Genomic DNA, 18,624 nt, shown 5'->3' with positions numbered 1-18,624 from the left:
TGTAGCATCTCGTCACCGGCCAAAGTGACCTCGATGTGAGGAGAGACCTCCCTCGAGAGTTTGCCAACCTGATTGAGGTCCAAGTGGCGACTTGCGAGACGTGCTCACCGACCAATTCTGCATACATGACTCGTCACTATCGGGTCTCTCGGAAGTTGGCCCCCGTACCGAATGTTCCAGAGGAGACCGAGCAAGGTGCGAAGACTGGTCTACATGTACGGGTACCTTCATGGACTTCGGACCGGTTGGGCACGACCTCCCGGAGAACTCAGATGTGATGCATGAAGTCCATGCCAAGCAACGCCTATATAAAGGCCTAACCTCCAACCTGACAAGAAAAGAAGTAAGACGCATGATTACTCTACTCACTAGCAATCAAGCTCTCAAGCATTCAGCTCGCATTCACAGCATAATTACTGACTTAAGCACCGGAGCGACCTCACCGGGTTAGCTACCCCGGGTTCTCTGATACACTGTTTTGCAGATTGATCCAGCTCGTCGTTTATCTGGAGTTCGGATCACCTTCCAGCTAGGAGTAGCCAGATTGCGCACCATCAATATCATTTCATATTTAATTCATTACAGTAATTATTTTGCATATTACAGTTGTATTTTTACACTAACAATATTTATTAATTTTAATCTATGGTGCAAAAAAGATATGATATGGAAAGAGTTTTGACCAATCAAAACCCACTCATGAATTTTGATAAATAACACCTTATTTTCTATCATGTTTATGATTTCAATTTATTGGTCAGTTGTTTCTTCATATCATATCTTTTCTGTATTATAACCCCGGATAAATTTAATTTACTTTCATAAATTAAATTTTCATTTCTTGGAATATATTATTAAATTATAATAAATTAATTTGTGAAAATTCAACAAAAGTCCAACTTCAGAAAATTAATTTTTAGGATATTTATTAAATTAGAATAAATAATTCAAATATTTTTCAGAAATTTATTAAAAAATTTATCCATGCTTTAATGGAACTATTTATATTAAATTATTTTAGAAAATGATTTCTGTTAAATTTTAAATTAAAATTTCAGGCCGAGTCATGCAAATGCTCCGACCTAGACCCATTAATGGTTTGTATGTAATTCGAACGAGACCTAGACCCGTTTCGACCATTTTGACCCAAGCCCAATGGAATCCGATCCAAACCCAAACCAGTTCTGACCCAAGCTCAGTGGTTTGGCATGTAATCCGATCCATACCTAGATCTGTTTTTTGACTTGTGTTTATGTTTTAACAGTATTTAATCGTTATGCGTTTTGCATATAATCCGATCCAAACCCAGGCCTGTTTTTCCCTATATAAAATAGTTTTTTTTCATATCATTTCATATTTATTTCATTACAATAATTACTTTTAATATTACAATAATTATTATTACACTTAACAATATTTATTAATTTATTTTTCATATCTATCATTTCATTGCATTAATTAATATTAATATTATATAGCAACATAAGCCACATCAGCAGTCCTCTCCTCCCATTCCCCCTTCCCTCATTTCTCAACGCTCTCTCATTTTTCCTTTACCCCTTCCTAGTCCTTCTATGTAGCCCCGTGGCAGCTTTCTCTTCTTCTAGTTGGGGAGGTTGAGTACTTAGCGGAGATGGGGGAAATTGCCATCCCTACCCCTGAGTTGTGTAGTCCCATAGAATAATAAGTCTTAAGCACAATAAGCCCTAACAACTTTCTCCTATGCATCACACGGGGCCCACTAGTATACATAAGAAGACAAAATAAAGTCCAGAAGATGTAAAGAAGCCCATGGAAGTAATGGGCATCAATGTGCCAATTTTTTGAGACAAAACATCATTCATCTCTTCAAGGTGCCCATGCGAATCCTAAACGACAATGGCCTTTCCATCAAGATCCAAGAAGTACGGAACTTACTAGGACTTGTTAGGACAATACAGAGCATGATTAGGCACATCCACTACATACTACCCCCAAAGTAATGGACAGGCGGAGGAGACCAACAAAACACATCCGAAGATGCTAAGGAAAATGGTGTCTGAGAACCAAAAAGACTATGTTCACAAGTTCTCCACCTCGCTTTGGGCTTATAGAACATCCATCCGTTAAGGGACCTAAGTGACACCTTATTCCCTGGTTTTTAGACAAGTAGTCTTGCCCGCTGAAATACAAACCGTGTCTGCAAGGGTAGCCTACATGATGGGGAAACAATTCAACACAGGGGAAATGGAGCAACTATTGTGCGATGGGTTGGACATCATCGATGAGGTCTGTAAGAAATGTCAAACCGGGGATATTCAAGGAAGGGGACAAGGTATTGAAAACATATGCACCAGGGTAAATCAATAGGGAAGTTTGCACCAAGATAGGACCCTATATCATCAAACAAGCTTCCCATACGATATATTATGTGCTATGGCCTATGGGATCCTCAAACCAATGAGCACGACAAAACGATGAACAATCTCTAGCTTAAGTTGTACAATGAATAAAATTAATGCTTTCTTGTAATCATAAAGCTTAATATAAGGAATACAATGAATTTTCTTCTCAATTTTGTTCCTTACTATCACACTTATATTCATTCCCTTTCGTGAAAGTTGCAAACATATTCATGATGAATTTCACTTACATTCATTCCCTTTTGTGAAATCACAAACTTATATTCATGATGAATATCACTTATATTCATTCCCTTTTCTGAAAATCGCACAATATATTCATGTTGAATCACACTTGTATTCACCCCCTTTTGTGAAAATAGCATTCATGTTGAATCACACTTATATTCATTCCCTTTGGTGAAAACCGCACAATATATTCACGATGGATCACACTCACTCTTCCCATTCCCATGTCACGAGAAGTACTATATCAATTGTACTAACCCTACAGGATAAACCACAAGAGTACATAAGATCGCAAACAAACTCAACCAGACTAAAACATATAAATGGCAAACCACACCACTTTATAAGCCCTGGGTAACCGGTCCCAAGCACCACTTATAAGCCCTATGTAACTAGTCCTAGGAACCCCTTATAAGCCCTGGGTAACTAATCCTAGGCATTACTTCAAAGCCCTAGGTAACGAGTCTTTGGCACCTCTTATAAGCCCTGGGTAACCAGTCCTAGGCATCAATTCAAAGCCTTTAGTAACCAGTCCGAGACACCCCTTATATAACTAGTTCCAGGCATTACTTCAGAGCCCTGGGTAACCAGTCCCAAGAACCCCTTATATGCCCTGGGTATCCAGTCCTAGGCATCACTTCAAAGCCCTGGGTAATCAGTCCCAGGCACCTCTTATGAGCCTTGGGTAACCAGTCCTGAGTACCACTCCAAAGCCCTAGGTAACCTGTCCTAGACACCCTTTATAACCCTAGGTAATCAGTCCTAGGCATCACTTTCAAAGCCTTGGGTAACTAGTCCCAAGCACCTCTTATAAGCCTTGAATAACCAATTCCAAGCACCACTTTAAAGCCCTACGGTAACCTGCCCTAGGCACCTCTTAAAAGCCCTAGGTAACTAGTCCTAAGCATCACTTCAAAGTTCAGAGCCCTGGGTAACTAGACCCAAGCACCTCTTAGAAGCCCCAAGACAACTAGTCCCAGACATAACTTCAAAACCCAAGGTAACTATTCCCAAGCATATGTTAAAAGCACTGGGTAATCATTCGCAGGAGTTCTCTTAAAAGCTCTGGGTAATAAGGCACTTAGAACAATCCAACACAATTTTTATGCTCCACAAACCATGCAAAATAGAAACTGTCGTAAATGATGAGAATGAAAATTATCATATTTTTATCCCTTAATATGTAGTCTTTTATGCTTATTTAGTGCCTAAATGGACTCATTATTCTTATATTTCGATTTAGGACACGAAATGAGGCGTTAAGTGGAAAACAAGGTTAATCGGGTAATTCTAGACAGTTTTGGCACCGAGTGGTAATTTGTGTATAACTCTCCCATCCGGACTCTGATTGAGATGATTCAAGATGCGTTGGAAAGATAAGGAAAAGTTCTACAACTTTCATGTATTGAGTTTTGATATATACGCTACATCGAGGTCAAAATCGGGCCCGAATTATTTGGAACCGCACTACTGACGTGTTGGAGCAATTCCTTAGCCTGCAAGTTTTCATCCGGGAATTCACCACTCTCCCACTTACACGAGAACAGGGTTTTATCTGAAGAGAATGATATAAAAAGAGGAGATAGGGGGGTTCAAACCCCTAAAAGAAATTTGAAGAAAAAGGCTGCTAGGGAGAGGAGGAGGCTGCTGAATGCGAACTGAAGGAGAATCACAGCAAGGAGATCGAAGACTGACGCAAAGATTTTAAGTGTCTTCCTCTTTGGTTCTGCAGTTTGGTAACCTAGATTCAATTAGGGTTCTTGAGGTTTCTCTATTGAATCTTTCTTCTTTCTTCCTTTTTATGCGAACCATGATGAACTTTAATACTGTTTTGTAATTAAACTTAGGCAGATCCGATTGAGTATGATTTGTTCTTGGAATTCTTGATTAGGGTTTTAATTTTTAGAACAATCTTAGCCGAATTGTTCTTGCATCTGTGATTACTTTAATTTCTTGAGAAAGTGTTAGGTAATTAGATCATCTAATTGAGAAACGGACTGAATGCATTTTAGAGATAAATTGCATGGTTCGGTTGGCAATCATTCATACCTGAATTGATAACCTGTGAATTTTTGTTCTTAATGCATCTTTGGTGAGTAAAATTCTGATAGAGATATAAGATTTGTCTTTTAGAGATAGGGTGGGCTGCGCTCGAGAGAGGTTGCTCATAAATTAGGGTTTCGCCAATCCAAGACTGACTTCACCTCAGTCGGATAGCTTAAAGATTTGATTGCTGAATCGGTTCTGTCAATTCTTGTATGCAATGACTTCTTATCATAAAGAGTGGTTTGATCCGAAATTAATTAGGGTAGTTTGCTTGTTCTTAATTATATCATGAGGGGCTAGGTTTTTATTGTTAGGGACTAATGCTTGATCATGCATTGAATTTCATTCATTAATAAAACCGATGAGGTTCTTGTTATATTGTGTTATTTGTGTTGATTATATGTCATTGGTTGATCACCAATGAATCTTTCCTTGATCAAGAATATGCATCAAGAGATGATAATTGAGGTGGAACTAATAACACTTATTAGGCCAATAATTAGGTAGAGATATCAATTGTTGGTAGGATTTTCGTATAGGTGTATTGACAGCTTGTGTTTATGCAAAGAGGATTTCGATTAAAAGAATGAGAATTCATTGATTGTAATTCCCTTTAATTGAACATAGGTTTAGTTAATCGAGTCTTGAGAAAGATCGATTAGTGCTTTTAGGAAACACCTTGGAATATAACAACCCTCGTGAGATTTTTATTGATGTTGAATCTTGATGATTGTGATAGGATTATTCCCTAGCAACTTTGCTATTGACTTTGTTCAAGGTACTTGTTTTTGTCATTTAATTTCCTTAATCAGTAGCGCTAGTTTGAATTCCTAAATCGCAAACCAAATCAATTATTGCTTCAAACAAGCTGAGAAGAAATTAATAGGTGGCTAAATAATTCATTCCTCATGGGAACAATTCTGTACTCCTTACTATATTACTTGCACGACTCTGTACTCTTGCGGATAGTTGACAGTAAAGACCTACGATGAGGGATGATGAAAGATAATCACTCATGAAAATGCCCATTGTAGTAGTTGTGATGAGGAATTCACTTATTATGATACCAATAACACCCCATCATATGCAATCACAACATCAGCAAGGCAACACAAGGTCACAAAAGGTAATCACACATGTTAAAACTTTGATAACATTATCAACATCATACTGGATCAAATCATGTGTAACGATGCCATTACTTGAATATCACAACAATCTAATACGATAATGCACTCCCCTAAAAACAGAGAGTGATGTTGCAAGGGGCTTGGATACCAATTTAGGGGTGGCAATTTTTCACCCAACCCGTTGAATCCACCCAACCCATCTAGTATCTAATCCACCCAACCCACCCATTTATTTGGCGGGTTGTGTGATCAATCCATCACCAAACTCGTTCATTTAATTCTTGACTAAATTTAGTTTTGCCTTGAATCAACACACTTCACCCAACATAAATCCAAATCAATTTGACCTGAATCTGGACCAGTTCAACGCGGTCTGGCCCGATCCAACATATACCTATTCAGGTTGACCCGAATTCGAAATAGACCCGAGCGGGATGGTTCTGTACCGCTTGCTCTACTCGGCTTGGATCGTCCGGTCCAACCAGCATTCATACAACCAGACCCGACCCAATACAAGCCTGTGAACAATCATATTGAGTTTGAAATTCACTTCAAGGCTGAAAGTGGATTGGAGCCGCCACCCATCAAAGCAAAGAACATAGAAGTGATGGGTCTCCCATGTTCAAGAAAACAACAAGAAATGACTCACACCTAAAAACAAAGCTAATCTAGGTACTTTTAATGGGAGAGAGGGAAGGTATTAGGCACCCCTCTCCCACAATTGATGAGTAGTACCATTCCCCTAATTTAGTGAAAGGAAAAAAATAAAAACTAGAAAGAATTAAGTCTACAAAATGCTAGTGATTTTATGCATGAAAAATGGGGATTATCATAGAGGATTCTTCTCTCAAATGACTTAACCCTTCCATTCTCAATTCGGGTGTGGGAAACCCTTAAAGGAGCAAAGGAGTTGGCAACTACATGCCACTCTCCTTCTTTATCCAAGGTTCCCCTCACTCCTACAAAGCAAATGGGAAAGGGAAAGCCACAAGTGGTTCAATCCCCTATGAAAATCCCTTCCAATTGTTATTCCCAATATAAAAAAGTTCAAGAAAAAAAATTTAACCTAGACTAAATCAAATTGAAAAGCCATGAAAGTGAATAGATTTTAGCATTGAAACAAATTCAAATTCAGCCCAAAATAAACACTATAAGACAAGGCATATTCATTCAAAGTGATTAACAAAATGTTCTAATGATTCCTACATCTCACCACCATGAAAACTATTCAAAAAAATTACACAATGTCACTTAGATGAAAAGGGTTACATGCTAAAATTAGAGAATGCCTAGGATACCAACAAAGTTCAAGAAAAAAATGTAAAAAAAAAAAAAGAATGAGATGAGAGCTCACCTCTTTGTGGCCTTTTGACAAACAATTAGTGATGGATGGGATGAGCTGAAATTGATGGTGCTAAAATGCTAAAACAATGACAGTCTGAATTTGATTGGATGTAATGGGGGTTTTGATCTTTCCTTTCTTCCTTGACTTGGCCGAAATGGAGTAGGGTTTTCTCTTCCTTCTTCTTCTTCCTTACTTCCTTTGGCCGAACGGGAAGGGGTTCTACCTTCTTCCTCTTACTTCTTCCTTGTACCCTCTTCTTCTTCTTCTCCCTTGGCCGTGTAACTAAATGGTGGTGCTCTTTCTTCCTCTTCTCTCGTTTCTTGGGTGAAGATGGAGGGTGATGATCAGTTTTGTGGTGGAGAGAAAGGAGGAGGCCAGGGTTTTTCATTGTTTGGTGTGAAGGAGAAGAGATGAGTGAGAGAATTCAGTGGTGGAGGAAGGAGGTAGAGATAGAGAGGAGGAGAGTATGTAGTTTGGTTCTTGAGAGGGAGAAGGGAGAATGGTAAGAGTGTTAGTGAAAGGAGATGAGTCTCAAAGAGAGTCCAAAAAAAAAGTTCCCCATGTTAGGTCTTCGGATTTGGGTCTTATGGCCTCTTTTTCTTTAATTTTTTTTTTTAGTTTTCTTTGGTTTTTCTTGGTTCAAAAAAGTGGGAAGGGTCCTAGATTGGTTTGGGGGGGTAATTTAGTTCCATTAGAACTTAATTGGGTTTAGTTTAGGGTTTGGTTAAACTTGGACCGAATTTGGAGAGTTTGGTTAGGGTTTAAGTGTGAGAGGTTAGGGTTTTGGGCTTGGTTTTCAAAAGAGATGGAAGGCTAGGATGTTTCGATCCTAATCTAAGGGATGGTGGCTTCCTAGATTCTTTCTTTATTAATCTCTTGCCTTTTGACCGAATTTAAGGCAAGGAGACAACTTCTCTTGATTTTCTCCTCCTTGTCTCCTTCCCTTAAATGCTTAGAAATGGGGAGTTTTCAAATTTAAATTCAAATTTTGAATTGAAAATGGCTTAAACGAATTTTTAAGGAGGATGGCTAGGGTTTTGGGGTGCTAAATGATGGTTACGCCGATCCTAGGGTGGAAAAGTAAGGGGGGATCAAATCTAAGGCTAGGATTGATTCTAGGTTTAGTGGGGGTTTTGGGGTGTCTAGAAATGTGAAGGGACTTGAGTGAAAAAACAAAAAAGGGGTTTTTATGCAATGAGAGGGCAAGTCCAAGGGGTGTAATGTGGAGGATTCAAGGGCTGAGATTAAAATTCAAGATATTAGGCTTTTTCTCAACCAACGAAATCGCACGAATTGGAATCTTTGTAGATGGAGGGGTAAAATGGGGAATTTTGTAATGAAATTTTCCAAGGGGGTTTTAAGGTGCCTGAAAAGGGAAATGACGAGGTTTAATGGCCTCAAGGGGTGTGTCAGAGTGAGAAATCATGATTTGGATTGTGTTGAGCAATGTGTGCCGTCAAATCAGGATTTTTCTTGATAGAAGGGTAAAATGGTAATTTTGGGTCTAAAGATGGATGAGGATTTATCCGGGTGTCTAGGAAGCTAATGACGTGGTCTAGGTGTATCGAAGGGTGTTCCAGAATGCCGATCTTGAAATAGGAGAATAATGGCTAATGAGAGCCCCTCAATTTAGAACCTTTATAGATGAGCGGTAAAATGGTAATTTTAAGGCTTGAGGTTTAACAGATTGATGATCGAGAGGCTTTGATAGGGTTTGGAGGAGTTAGATGATGTGTGATGATTGATCTTGAATTTGGGGTGTATCGGGCCCTGAGGATGGTCCATTTGGAATCTTTTTAAGCTAAGGGTAAAATGGTCATTTTAGGGTCTGAAATGTGATGGATCATCGATTGGGAGGTTTTGATGGGGTTTAGAGGTGTCAAATGATGTGTGATGATGGATCTTGAATTTGGGGCGTATTGGGCGATGAGGATGGTTCATTTGGAATCTTTTTAAGACAAGGGTAAAATGGTCATTTTAGAATCTGAAATGTGATGGATCATCGATTGGGAGGTTTTGATGGGGTTTGGAGGTATCAGATGATGTGTGATGATGGATCTTGAATTTGGGCCGTATCGGGCGATGGGGATGGTTCATTTGGAGTCTTTTTAAGCCAAGGATAAAATGGTCATTTTAGGGTCTGAAATGTGATGGATCATCAATCGGGAGGTTTTGATGGGGTTTGGAGGTGTCAAATGATGTGTGATGATGGATCTTGAATTTGGGGCATATCGGGCGATGAGGATGGTTAATTTGGAATCTTTTTAAGCCAAGGATAAAATGGTCACTTTAGGGTCTGAAATGTGATTAATCATCGATTGGGAGGTTTTGATGGGGGTTTGGAGGTGTCAGATGATGGATCTTGAATTTGGGGCATATCAGGCGATGAGGATGGTTCATTTGGAATATTTTTGGATGAAGGGTAAAATGGGTATTTCGAGGTCTGATGTTGGGTGGATGGTTGATCGGGAAGTTAGTGGTGGTCTCAAGGTCTTGGAGTATCTCGATTTAGATCTTGGATTAAGAGATTTGTGGCTAATGAGGACCGTCGATTTGTAATCATTTTTTATAAAGGGCAAAATAGATATTATGAGGTCTGAAGTTAGGTGGATGGTTGATCAGGAAATTGATGGAGGTTTCGGGGTCTTGGATGAAGTATCTCGATGAAGATCTCAGATTAGGAGAATGGTGGCTAATGAGGATCGTCGATTTGGAATCTTTTTGGATAAAGGGTAAAATGGACATCTTGAGGTCTGAAATTTGGTGGGTGGTCAATCAAGTGGTTGTTGAAGATTTTGGGAAGGTTTGAATGTCTCGTGAGAGGTGTCATGATTGAAATCTAAGATTTTGAGTATGATGAGCAACGGGAATGGTCGATTTGGAATCTTTGTGTACAAAGGGTAAAATGGGGATTTCTGGATCAGATATTTGGGTGGTAGATATCTTAGGGTATTTGGGGTCTAACGGGAGTGTTTGATAGTTTTAATGGTGTTGGAATTTACGTCGTGGGTCTTTCGGCTAATAAATGGGGTTAAATTGGCTTGATGGATGAGTAAATGATGGTTATGTCAAAGATGTGTGGATCATAGGTTTATTGTTCGAGAAGTACCGTAATGTGAGATATGTCATAATGGAATCTCTGATGGATGAATGGTGAGATCAAAGAACTTATTGCTGAAATTTGGTGCAATTGGTTGTTTGAAGGTTTGGTTTCATGTGATGGGATCTGATCGGGTAACGAGTATGGTAACATGGCGTAATTGGGACCATCAAAAGGGAATCTTATGGATTTAATGGTGGATTTGATGGTATTTGAGTTAAAATTTGGTGTCCTAGGGTTTTGGCATGTTCTAAAGAGATTGGTGACGTCTGATTGGGCATTTGGAGTATAAGAAGTAGGTTAAAAAGGGGACCGAGCAATAATTGGATGCTTACAACTACCCCTCTTTGTTTTGAGGTATTAAGCTAGGGAACAACATAGACGAAAGAAGCACAGGAAGATTTTTGTGAGGGACTATGGAAAAAGCTCTCTAAGGTAGCATTGATCAAAAGGTCGGGTTTAATGTGTTAGTGCAAACAAAAACTTTAAAAACATAACAAAGCTTGAAGGGCCCAAGTTTATTTCTGCATGATGCATTATTATGTTTGAATTATTGATGCAAAACAAGAAAGGGGTCAACAAAGGTCGAACCACTTTTGAATGCAAAGCTTGACATGGTTGGGTCATTTTGTCTAATAAAACAAATAACCTGATAGGGTCAATTTGCTTTGTTTGATGAATGTGGTTTTTGACAAGTTCAAGTTGACTTATTTAGTGGATGAAAAGCTCGACAAGGTCGATTCTCTCAGTTTGATAAATGTAGTATTTGATAAGGTCGAGTTGACCTATTTGATAAATGAAGAGCTTGACAAGGTTAATTTGCTCTGTTTGATGAATGTAGTGTTTGATAAGGTCAAGTTGACCTGTTTGATGACTGGAGAGCTTGACAAGGTCAATTTGCTCTGTTTGATGAATGTAAATTTTATGCTTTCTGAGTAAATCTGAGTGAAACTAAATGAAAAACCATTGCTATTTGAGCAAAGGTGTCTGAGTAAAATTTGTGTTGAATGAAAAAACCATTGCTAGATGAGTAAAGGTGTTTGAGTAAAACATGTGCATTCTGAGTAAATTTGAGTGAAACTGAATAAAAAAACCATTGCTATCTGAGCAAATGTGCTTGAGTAAAATCAATGCTAAATGAAAAAAACCATTGCTATTTAGGAAAAGGTGTCTGTGTAAAATTTGTGCTAAATAAAAAAAAAAAACCATTGCTATCTGAGCAAAGGTGTCTGAGTAACATCTATGCTGAATGAAAAACCATTGCTATTTAAGTAAAGGTGTCTGAGTAAAATCCGTGCTGAACAAAAAACCTATGCTTTGTAAGCAAAGGTGTTTGAGTAAAATCTAGGTAATCTGTAATGAAAAACCCATTGCTATGTGAGCAAAAGTGCCTGAGTAAAATCTAGGTAATCTGAGCAAAATCATCTGAGTAAATTCTGTGCAATTTGAGCAAATCTGAGCAAAATTTGTGTTGAGTGTAAACCTAGGTATTCTGAGTAAATTCTGTGTAATTTGTGCAAAATCTGGGTAGTCTGAATAAAAGCATCTGAGTAATTTTGTGCAATCTGGGCAAATCTGAGCAAAACTATGCTGAATGAAAAACCTATGCTATGCGGACAAAGGTGTCTGAGTAAAAACCGGGTAATCTGAGTAAAACCGTGCTGAATGAAAAACTTATGCTATGTGAGCAAAGATGTCTGAGTAAAGTCTGGGTAATCTGAGCAAAACTATGCGGAATGAAAAAAACCTATGCTATGTGAGCAAAGGTGTCTGAGTAAAATCTGTGCTGAATGAAAAACCTATGCTATGTGAGCAAAGGTGTCTGAGTAAAATCTGTGCTGAATGAAAAACCTATGCTATGTGAGCAAAGGTGTCTGAGTAAATTTAAGTAAAAATTGTGCTGAATGAAAAAACCTATGCTATGTGAGCAAAGATGTCTGAGTAAAATATGGGTAATCTGTGTAAATCTGAGTAAACTGTGCTGAATGAAAAACTTATGCTATGTGAGCAAAAGTGCCTGAGTAAAAATCTAGGTACTCTGAGCAAAATCATATGAGTAAATCTGTGCAATCTGAGCAAATCTGAGCAAAATCTGTGTTGAGTGCAAACTTGGGTATTCTGAGTAAAATCTATGTAATCTGAGCAAATCTGAACAAAATCTAGGTAGTCTGAGTAAAAGCATCTGAGTAATTCTGTGCAATCTAGGCAAGTCTGAGCAAGAATATGCTGAATGAAAAACCTATGCTATGCGAAAAAATGTGTCAGAGTAAAATCTAGGCAATCTGAGTAAAACTGTGCTAAATGAAAAACCTATGCTATGTGAGCAAAGGTGTTTGAGTAAAATCTGGGTAATCTAAGCAAAATTGTGCTGAATGAAAAACCTATGCTATGTGAGCAAAGGTATTTGAGTAAAATCTAAGTAATGTGAGCAAAACCATTTGATTAAATTTTGTGCAATCTGAGCAAATCTGAGCAAAATCTGTGTTGAATGCAAATCTGGGTAGCCTGAGTAAATCTGTGCTAAATGAGAATTTTGTGCTATTTGAGCAAAAGATTTTTTTTTTACATTTGAGTTTCCTAGGGGATTTTGGAAAACTTTTCCTTTGTGATTGACACCTGAATCTTGGGTGATCAAAAACCTTTGTTTTTTGGTGACAATGATGAATGATTGGATTTTTCCTTTATTGCTTTTATGCTTGAGAACTGTGCAATGCATGTCACAAAGTATTTTTTTCATTTTCCTCTTCTTTTCTTCTTTTTTTTTACTTGATCTTCTTCTCTTATTCTTCATTGTTTCTTTTTTATTGTTGATCTCAAGGTTGAACAAAGAAGTTATAGGCAAAAGGGGTAACAAACGAGAGAAGTGGTGAAGATGCCAACAATACTAACTTGCGACAGAGCAGATAAGTCCTTAGGCATTACACTGAAGCTAGATACAGTAAGAGTGACCAAGTCCTTTCTGGAAGGTGACAATCAATGCCTTGAGAGCATCAGGGGTAGGCTTTCAAAATGTTAAACTATTAATCTAGAAATCATTTGTGTCAAAAGGGGTTACCTCAGTTCTAATGGGTAGATTGATGGGGTCGATGGAAATGATGCTCTAATGACTAGGGCGTAGCCCAGTTTGGGTAAAATGGTGGATAAGGTTGACAGGTTTGCTTGGTACCAAATGCTAATTTCTCAAAGATCGAGGAGGACTTATTTATTTGGGACAAAACGTGGCTTGGGACGAGGCTCAGAAATGAAGGGTACATAGGCCCAAAAGCTGCTTAAGTTGACTAATCGATTTACTAATTAGGACCGTTATGAGAAGACGCACTCTCATTTCCTTTTTCTTTTCTTTTTTTTCTTCTATCTCTCTTTTTTTTGTTATCTCCTTTTGTAGCCTCAATGATGGGGCATGTTCTCCACATTTTCCATCAATATGTGTCGTGTTCTCTTACTGATCGGGGAGGACTTTTGGTTAGAATGAAGTGTATATGGGGGGCCAAGAATTTGAAACCGATGAGCAAATATCAATGATGAGACTGGTGAGACCATCAAGTGTACTCCAAACTTTTCTAACAACTTTTTCTTTTAATACCACCCAATTCTTTCACCCTTTCTCCATTATTGCGAGCCATGTTCAAGATTCCTTGATTTAACTCTTTCTTTCTAAAGAGGTATCTTTCCCATTTTTTTTATTATTTTCTTTTCTTTTCTACAACTGCATGGATACCCCCACCTTTTGACATTCACCTGCTCGGAGATGTTTGGTTAAGCAAAAGTTGATGTAGAGGCTCAAAAAGGGAATTGGTGGAAATACTTTGCAACTTCATGAGGTTAAAGGTATTAGACGAGGCAAACAACCAAGGATGGCCTCCTTTCATTTCATTATCGATTGAATGACACATATAAAGAGAATACATGTTGAGCTATACATGTTGAGCTTGACAATAGATTGGCTTTAGGAGATACTCTTCTTCTGCTTCTCTCTCTTTTGAATTTTTGAATCATTTTCTTAAACATTGAGAAGTGCATTTCAAGGAACTTGGTTTGGCTTACCAAAGGAAAAGTCAAATTGATTGGACCAATAGGCTAACTAGCGATAATAGAGGGAGTGGGGTCAAGTGAGGAATTTAACAATAGGATGGCCTCAAGTCCTTTCTTTTGATTGATTAGCAAGGTACCAGGTTTTAACGATGCCTCATTCAGTGCTAGCTTCGAATAGGTCTTCTCTCAATGGACTTGAACTTGTGATTCCCCATCTTGGGTTATTGAAGGTGCTCTCAATAGAGGTTCAATGCTCCCAATAGCAATTTTGGCACAATAAGGGTACCCCTTTGTATGGAGCCATTCTATACATAAGTCCATGATTAATAGCCAACATTTTTCAAGGGCCTACCCTTGGGACTTATTGTAAGTCCACGGTCTAGCTAGGGCTTTGATTGTAAACCATCCTGGAAGAAAGTTGACACTCCTTTTCCTATGAGGTCGGTGTAGCCTAATGGACCCACTAATCTGTCACAAATAAGTATTAAGGTCGAAAGAGAATCTAGAACAATAAATCAAAGCGACCACCTTCATTAATTCAAAAGAGAGATTATAATGGTTCGCATAAGCAAAAAAGCAAAACAGAGTAGGAAATGATAACAAAAGATTCTAACAAAGAAGCCCCTTCGGAAAAGGTGGCATAACATCCGGAATCCCCAAATCAGGCTTGAATTTCCCATCATCAATGAGGTGCTAGATCATGAACTTCAATTGCCAACAGTCGTCAGTATCATGCCTGGGTCCTTGATGGTAGGCGCAAATGGCATTTTCATCATAATACTTAGGCTTTGGCTTAGGTGGCGGCTTCTAAGTCTATAGTCGGATGTAGCCCTTTCGAAGGAAGATGGGCAACAACTGGGAAGGAGGACGTGGCGGTGGAGTGAATACCTTTTCCTTTGCAAACGGTTTATCTCATGGCCCTTGTCGGGTAGAAGATGTTGCCAATGTCTAAGATGGTGGCACATGTGGTGGAGGTGTTAAGGATTGTGACATATTGGATGTTGGGGGTATTATTTGTGAAGGTGGTGTGGAGGATGTTGGGCCATGGACCTGTGGTGATGCTAGGTGCAAGAGAAATGGGTTCACCCCAGTCTGTGAAATGAGCTAGTTGACCTTAGCCATTAGCAAGCTTACCATCTGTTGAAGCTCCTTAAATTCTTGATGGGTCACAGGCCTATCATAGTTATTAGCAACCATCTTTCTGTTGGGATACCATGAAAAGGAAGAATGAGTAATTAATCACAAGGAAAAAGATGGACAAAGTGAAAAAGAATGACCTTGAGGACCAATTGACCAATGATCAATTTGTTTAGAAGAGAGATTAACTTGATGCTTTATTTATAACTTTCCATTTTTATTTTCATGTTTTATTTTCTGTTTTTAGTACTTACTATTCTCTTTTTCCTCTCTTTTTTATTCGAGTTGCACCCAAGCGCCACTGTTCAAGCTATCTGTGTACCCCTTGAAAGGGATTAGACCAATAGTAGTTTTGACAACTTTCTTTATTTAATTGATGATGTTGATTAATTCTTTTAAAGACTTTTCCATCTCTTCTGAAGATGCTTTGCATTTGAAATGTGATTGGAGGTTCTCTTTTATTTTTCTCTTTATTTATTGTTTTTTTATTATTTGATCCCTTTCCTTTGCCTATTTTTTTCCTTTTTCTCTTTTAAATATTTTTTTGCTACCTTTTTTTATTTTTAGTGGGTCTTTTATGCACCCTAAACCTAGGGGTAAGGAGGTGGCTAGAAGGTAGGTTTTAGATTGCAGGTGAATGGGGTGTTGGAGGTTGGCTCTATGTTGTAGGAAGTTTAGATGGAACGGACCTATTTAGGTGGGCTCTAAGGTGTGGGAGGGTGGGATGAACCTACGTGGAGTTGGTTCAGGCTTTAAGATGCGAGATGATGGGTTGAACCTATGCATGGACGGTTCTAATTGGTTTAGGGGTCAATTCTAATTGGTTTAGGCAAGCTTGGTTCAGTTTAGGATGATAAGCCTAAATGGGTTGTTTCTAAGAAGGTTGGTTAGGATAGTTCAAATGGGCTGAAGAGAACTAGCTTGGGTTAGTTTAGTTTGTCTTAAAAGGGTTCAAGTAGATTGGATGAACTTGATTTTTTGGGTTATAATTGGTTTGATTTAGGTTATTTGAGTTGAATTCTAATGGGATTGATAGGGTTGAGTGGGTTAAGTTTAATAGGGTGCAGTTGGGTTAAATTGGTTTGGGCTCCATTGGTCCTAAGTGCATTGGGTTGGGTTCTAGGGGGTTGAGTTATGCTAGTTGAGGTTAAGGTTATCAGTGCTACTAATGGGCCAGTTGGATGGATTTTGGTTCCCTATTTGTTCGAGGTTGATTTTTGTTGGCTTATGGAGCTGAATTCAAAAGGGATTTGAAGGGATATGGGCCAGGTGAGCTATGTAAACATGATTGGTACAAGTTACGGGTTAGGAAATTTGGACTAGGGAAAAAAAGAATGGCTTGGTCATGATGGGTTATGGAGTTGGTATCGGTTTAGGTTAGGATCATAGGTTGGATTTGGGCATAGGGTCAAAGTTGATAGTCTAAGTTTGGACCATAGATTGGATCTGGGTTTATGTCAGGGTCAGAAATTGGGCTTAGGTTCTAGTTCTAGGGGTTTGGTTAATGGATCTGGTATCTAGGTCTAGATCCGGATGTGTGTTTCAATCTAGGTTTGGATGCAGGTTTGGATCTGTGTTATATGTGATATGGATCTAGGCTTAGGTCAGGGTATGGGTTTACATCAGTATAGGCATTTTAGACAAGTATAGGTATGTTGAATTTAGATATAGGTTTCGATCTAGGTTTACATTGAGTCATGGATTTAGGAGATATGCTTAGTATCTGAGTGATGGGCCTAGGATCTAGATCTAGCATCGGGTCTACATAGGTATCTACAATCTGGGTCTAAATCTGGATCTGAGTTTGGGACTAAATGTAGTTTGGATCTAGCTTTGGGACTGGGTTTGGATTTGCATCTATGTTTGGGTCTAGGTTTAAGTTTGGGTCTTTATAGGTATTTACAATCTAGTTCTATGTCTAGATCTAGGTTTTGGCTTGAATCTAGATAGATATCTAGCAGTTGGGTTTATGTCTAGTTTTGGGTTTAGGACTAGGTTTGGATTTGTATCTATGTCTGGATATAGGTTTAAGTTTGAGTCAACATAGGTGTCCACAATCTGGATCTAGTTTAGATTTGGGTTTAGGATGAGTTTTGATTTAGTTTGGATCTAGATCTAGTTCGGATCAGGGTTTAAGACTAGGTTTGGTTTTGTATGTTTGTCTAATCTAGGTCTGAGTCTAGGTTTGCATAGGGGTCTATGATTTGGATCTAAGTCTAGATATAGGTTTGGGTTTGGATCCAGCTAAATATCTAGCATTTGGATCTGTTTGGATCAAGGCTTGAGTTTGAATTTTGATCTAAGACTTGGGTTTAGATTTGGAGTTGGGTTTGAATCTAGGTTTAGGGTCTATGTATGGATCTAAGGCTAGGGCAGTGTCTAGCATCTAGGTTTGGGTCATAAATCTAGCATCTAGGTCTGACATTTGGTCTAAGTTTGGATCTAAATTTGGGTATAGGTTTGGGTCTATGTATGGATCTAAGGCTAGGGTAGTGTCTAGCATCTAGGTTTGGGTCATAAATCTAGCATCTAGGTCTGGGTTTGGATCTAGGATCTAGGTATGGGTGGGGACCTAAATTTAGGTCTAGGATTTGAATTTGGACCTGGGTTTGGATATAGGTAATTAATTATGGTTCCTAAGGCCAACTAGAATTGGGTGCATGCAAGACTTGGAAGATGAAGATTCATTTTGACTTTATTTTATTTTACTTTTTCGATTTTGAACTTTTATTTTAATTTAGGCCCCTCTAAAAATAAATAAATACATAAAGTAAATAAATGAAGTAAAAACATTCAAAGGAACAATCCACAAACAAAGGTAGGTGACTCTCTACTTAAACTAATACACAATATGCAATGCATGTAGGTCGGGTTTGACACCTAGACTGAAGGTTTCAACAAGGTCGCCAGTCTTTAAACCTCCACCCATTGGATGGGCTTCTCAAGTTGGTGACTAGTTGGAAGTTTTTCACAAGGACCATTGGGTGTCAAGTCCCAATGGCCTATAGGACAATAGGTTCCTAGCATTCTATGATGATATGCAATGCATGTAGATGTAGAAAAGCAATAAAGGAAAAAAAATACAAGCATGTCAAATCATATAAGAAACAATCAGCATGTCTACAAATAGCAAACACCTTGATGTTTATTATTAGGGGTAGAAGGGTTGGGTTGAGGTGGGCCTAGGTAGGTCAATTTGGACAT

Source organism: Nelumbo nucifera, chromosome 6 (assembly GCF_055504915.1).
Source record: "Nelumbo nucifera cultivar China Antique chromosome 6, China Antique-T2T, whole genome shotgun sequence".
Classification (NCBI taxonomy): Eukaryota; Viridiplantae; Streptophyta; class Magnoliopsida; order Proteales; family Nelumbonaceae; genus Nelumbo; species Nelumbo nucifera.
The sequence above is the reverse complement of the archived record's forward strand: the minus strand, read 5'-3'. Positions refer to the sequence as shown.